Source organism: Lygodium microphyllum, chromosome 12 (genome assembly GCF_053477565.2).
Source record: "Lygodium microphyllum isolate KBCC chromosome 12, Lygodium_microphyllum_v1.1.10, whole genome shotgun sequence".
Classification (NCBI taxonomy): Eukaryota; Viridiplantae; Streptophyta; class Polypodiopsida; order Schizaeales; family Lygodiaceae; genus Lygodium; species Lygodium microphyllum.
The window spans coordinates 44,553,471-44,559,470 of record NC_141146.1 but is presented as its reverse complement, the minus strand read 5'-3'; positions in this window follow the sequence as shown (position 1 = coordinate 44,559,470).

Below are 6,000 nucleotides of genomic sequence, written 5' to 3'. Positions count from 1 at the left end.
AGTGTCTCACTGTGTAACCACTGTATGTAAGCCTATCCATAGGCTTCCTGACTCTTTCTGATCTCCTCAACTGAGGTGCAGTATGAGACTCTCCTCTCTCATGAGGTGGTATATATCTATGTCTCACACCAAGAGTCACAACTGATGGAATACCAAACTCACTATCCAAGCTGTCAGTACCAGGTGAATCATAACCACAGGTGAGTGGCCCAGTAACATCATCAAGTTTTCCTTTGCCTTTATCCACATCTCTCCCCCTCACTGACATACCCGTGTCAGTGGACAAAGATGCTGAAGTCCTCAATCTACCTGTCCAAGGACTAACTGACGTAGTAGCATCTTTAGAAGGCCCAGAAATTGCTGCACTTTCATTTGTACCTGCATGTACATAAGGCTCGTGATAGCCATTTTCATCATTCATCACAGTGATCTTCTTCTCATGCCATGATTTTAGCTCATCAAATACCACATCTCTTGAGATCAATGTCTCCTGAGTAGAAGGATTGTAGCATTTGTACGCTTTCCTATCTTGTGCATACCCAATAAAAATGGCCTTTTCTGCCTTTGGATCGAGCTTGCTCCTCTTTTCATCTGGAACATGTACATATGCCAAGCATCCAAAAACCTTAAGATGGCTGATGTCTGGCTTTATCCCATAAAGCCTCTCATAAGGAGTCACCTCATGTATACCTACTGTTGGTGTACGATTCATGACATACACTGCAGTCATTACAGCCTCTGCCCAATATGCATTTGGTAGGCTTTTCTCATTCAACATGGCTCTAGCCAATTCCATGATCACCCTGTTTTTCCTTTCTGCCACACCATTTTGTTGTGGTGTGTACCTGCATGTCAATTGCCTTTTAATTCCATGAGCTGCCAAGAAGTAATCAAAGTCCTTAGAAACATATTCTCCACCACTATCAGATCTCAAGCATGAGATATAGCAAGCCAATTCTTTCTCCACATATCTCTTAAAATCCTGAAAAACATCCATGACATCACTCTTGTGCTTTAGCACATACAATCATGTGTACCTACTATAGTCATCTATGAATGACACATAGTAACGTGATCCCCCAAGAGATGCATTCTGTGAGGGTCCCCATACATCAGAATGTACAAGCTGTAATGGTCTAGTAGTAGTGCTTACATGCCTCATAAATGGAAGCCTTGATTGCTTTCCAAATTGACAAGACTGACATACATGTCCCAATTCCGCATGCTTGAACTTAGGAAGTCCAAGTACAACTTGTTTATGCTGCATATTCTTCAACTTTTGAACATTTACATGTCCAATCCTTTTATGCCATATCTCAATGTCCCTTATTGCAGCATTTTCATGTGAGTACATAGCAGCATTCAATGCTGGAATTTTCGTATCCAATGTAAACATCCTGCCATTTCTTTTGCCTTTAGCAATGAGTTTGCATCCTTGACTATACTCTTCAATGTAGCATCCATCTCTATTGAATCTAACTTGTAGATTTTGTTCAGCCATTTGTCCCACAGAAAGCAAGTTTTTGGTTATGGAGGGTACATGCAATACATCATAAAGACTCTTTCTCCTGTCACCATGCATCATCAAGGGAACAGTACCTGTATGCATAATGTCATGTTGCGTATCATCCCCTGTACAAACATATCCATGAGCACCTTCTACCAATGTGTCAAACCACTCTCCATGAGGAGTCATATGGTTAGATGCCCCTGAGTCTATATACCATACATCATCGGCTTTGTCGTGTACAGGCAACCCTTTCTTCACATGTTGCATTGCAAACAACCTGTCATCCTCCTACATACCACTAGAAGAAGCATAATTACCATGTTGCTTCCCTCTTCCTCTCTGATCATTCTGCTTTTTGTAGCAATCTTTAGCTACATGCCCGTATTTGCCACAATAATGGCAATCCTTATTTGCATTTGATTGCTGTCCATAACTCATTTGAGGCTGATGCCAAGTGCCTCTTCCTCTAGGTGAATAACCTCCTCTTCCATGAGCATTTGAGGCACCTCTATTTGCTTGAGGCTGCCTATTTTGCCATCCAGTAGCTTGCTGTCCACGGGCTGCATATGCATTTCCAGCACCTCTTCCTCGAAAATTTGATCTTCCTCTTCCACCTCTACCCCTTTGATTTTAGTAGAAGACATTGTCCCTACTGTTTTTAGATCCACTGGAACTTGTATTAAGTCCAAGTTTCACTTCTTCATGCAAAAGAAGTGCTACAAGTTCATCAAAGTCAGGCTGCTCCTAACGCACTGAAATGGAAGTATCAAACTGCTTATATTCCTGTCCAAGTCCATGGATGGTAGTAGCTACCAAATCATCATCCTCAACTTCAGCTCCAATTGATCCTAGTTGTTCTGCAATGGATCTGATCTCACTGACATAGTCCTCAATAGACCTTCCATTTCTAGATATGTGGCTGAACTTTTGCTTCAGTTGTGTCTTTCTTGCATGAGTGACATGCCCATAATTCTTCATCAATAAGTCCCAAGCAGCTTTTGGGGAAGTACAATTTGCAATTTGCATAGTCTTTGTGTCTGACACACATAGAGACAACCAATGCAAGACCTTGCTGGCCTTTTCCAACCAAGTCCTGTGTGCCTTCAATTGATCCTGTGTTGGAGGTCTATCTTCCGGTAGCTTAGGCTCATCTTCAAGACCTGTGACTAGGTCCCAATAGCCTCTTTCAATTAAAAAATTAGACATCCTGAATTTCCATAGAACGAAATTGTTATAGTCCAGCTTCTCACCAACTATCTAAGTGATAGTATCCTTCTCTCCTGTGTTTGCCATTTTAAAGCCTTAAGTTTTGCAAAACCAGTCAATTTTCCAAAAATGCCAGCAGGCAATATGCTTCCATGATCTGTAGTACAACCACTTTTTTTACTGCAATCAGTAGTATGTCACATCAGCCTCATAGAAGTCAAGCTTGAGCATACAATGCTCTTGAGTATGCACACGTCTATCACTGACCATTTAGTGCCACACTACCGACATTTGTGATAGGCACCCTTGAACTCCACAAGTACATTCAATTCCAAAAAAAACTGCACAGGTTTCAGACTATATGACTGCATAAGATCCAATACATGTAGGAAGTAAATACTCAGTATTCCTTCAACTGACTGCAGCTTGAAATGCAGCTGGGAATTCAGATGTTCCAGCAGTCCTCAATGAGAAGCCCCTTATTTTTCACTCTCCAATCCAACATCACAATCTGGATGTACAGCAAACATGGTTGATGCAGAACGACTGGCTGTAGCGGAACCTCTGTAGAAGCAGTAGGAGACACACTACTTCCAACATCAGTGCCATATTCTACTTTTCTTCAAGTAGACAAACTACCAGATTTGGACATACTTGTCAGAACTGCTAGCATCAGGAGTCCGTACAGGGTGAAGATCAGGAGCATTTTCAGCAATGTAACTTAAATTTTCTTTGCTCTTTTCTACTGTTTCTTGTGCAGTTGCAGCCATGCTGCTTTTGCTTTCTCTGCTTGCTCTTTTAACTATTCCGTGGTATCTCTTAACATACCAATCAACTTTTCAGTCGATTGGACAGCACTATCTTTTAGCCCTGCCATTTCATCAACCAGTCCATCCTGTGAATTCTCAGCCGGTTGGCTTGCGTCTATAGCATCATTTGCCTGTTTACCCTGTTCTTCGGATATAGTAGCTACTTGAGCACCTTTCAACCTTGTATCATTGAAACCCAAGGCATCAAACGAAGCTGCAGATTGTGATCATGCTCAGTGGCGCATCTGTCAGACCATCTTATCACTTCAGAATCTCTCGCAGTGTGTCAGTGTCTCGTATGCTGTTATGAGTGATATGGACTCTAAAAGATCATATTTGCCTTCATCGCATTGTTTTTCTTGGGCAGGTCGCTCAGGGTTAGCACAGGGCAAGAGAAGCTTGGCCTCAGTGCAGTTCTCTCACAAATATCTTAGATCAGGGGCATTGTGGTTCATGCTGGGCTTTTGGAGCAGTAGAGGCTCTTTCGGATTGCTTTTGTATTCATTTTAATGAGACGATTACTCTGTCAGAGAATGACTTGCTGTCTTGCTGTGGATTCGAGTGTGTGAAGGAATGCAAAGATAATACTGAATGGTCTTCTGCAAAGCATTATGCATCTAGTGCTTACAGGGTTGGATCCGATCCTTATGATATTATGGCTGAAGTATACACAAATGGGCCTGTGGAAGTATCTTTCCGAGTTTTTTTTGAGGACTTCGCACATTACAAGTCAGGGGTATACCAGTACATGGAGGGTTTTGATGTGAGGTGGGCAAGCCGTCGAGACGCATGCGGCAGGGCAGGGCAATGCAGGCGCAAGATCCGACAGGGATAGGCAGTCAGCTGTCACCCATCACGCCCTCGTTGGCCTATCTGCCGATGACCTGCCGATGGAGCTGCTGCCTGGATGACCTGTCACACTGCCCTGTCGAGAGCCTATCTGTCCCCCGTTGACCTGTCCGTCCTGTCGAGGGCCTGCCAGCTGCAGCACGCTTGACCAGGACTGATGACCTTTTAACCTTCAGCAATGAAGCCTCCAGCAATGCTCCCTTCAGCTCTGATACCATATTAAGGTTTTGAGAAGAAGGAGATGGAGACAAAGGCTCAGGCTCAAGGGTAGCAGACAGCTCCCTTCAGTTCATTCTCATTATCCACATACAGTCACACACAAGTCAACTGTATGTACCACACACATTCAAAGATCAACTGACCTAGATCTAATCATGGTTAAGTCAGTGTGACTTAACCTTATTCACTAAGGTAAACAAAATGAGCTTGAATCTCAACAAACTTCATAGTTATGAAGGGAGTGGATTATGATATCTTGCTAGGAAGGCCATGGATGAGAAATGCCAAAGTAATAGAGGACTGGGGCAATGGCCTAATATTCTTGGACAATAGATATGAAGAAATTCCAGTAGAGATGGACACTTGGAAGACCTCACCCATGGATTTAGATGCCATCTCTAACCTACTAAAAGGGGGACTTGAAATCGAGAATCAATTATGGGCCTCTAACAAAGTACATTCCTTGTGCTGAGGATAAGCATGATTGGATTCATGTATTGGCAACCATTGATCTCCCATTCTCAAAGGAAGAGGATGAATACAAGCAAGCTATAGATCCACTAACAACCCTAAGAGTGCCATCACTTCTAAGCTCCCCACAGTACGTATGTGCATGATGGCTAGAAGCCACATGGACCAACCAACATCAATCACCTATAATGTCCTAGGAAACAAACTTAAACTTCACGAAATCCTCAAGCACTTGTCAAGAAAACTTGTAGATAACCTAGCCACCAACTTAAAGCCCCTCAAGGATCTTATGGAAAGTAGAGAGTGGCACTGGACCAAGGCACATGACCTAAATTTTTCATATAACTGGGCTCTCATGACAAGTGAGACCGCATCCAAAAGTAGGTACCCTACAAGCAACCTACAGTGAAGGTTTGGAAAATCGAATGATGAGTACAAAGATTGCTGCTCTACAAATGAGGAAAGTGAGGAAGAAGCTGACACAAAAGAGTATGACAAGGACGACCAAGTGATTAAGCAAATACGAGTAGACTCCAAGCTACAAAAAACCAATGTCTTTAGGATCAAAAGAGGAGTCCTCAAAATAAAATGTGACTATACTTGGTTGGACCACCTAGGGATGATAGACTATGAGCAAGTTGGATTAGTTTAACCAAGTGTTTGCACCACTCCTTAGAACAGAATTAGTCTCGGAGTTGTAAGCACTAGGGGAAACTCCTTCTAGCAAAGGTTGTGAGTTCGACTCTGAGTCAAAAGTGAGCTCTAAGAGTGACCCAAAAATGCCTTGACCATGTAAGGCCAAACGCACCAAAGGGGACCTCCCAGTCCACCTAAGGTGTGGGCTGTTGAAGGAGGACAAGAGAAAACAACCAAGGGGAATGGAGGCCAAAGAACAATGGAAGCCCTATGACCTACCTAAGTGCACAAAATTAAAAA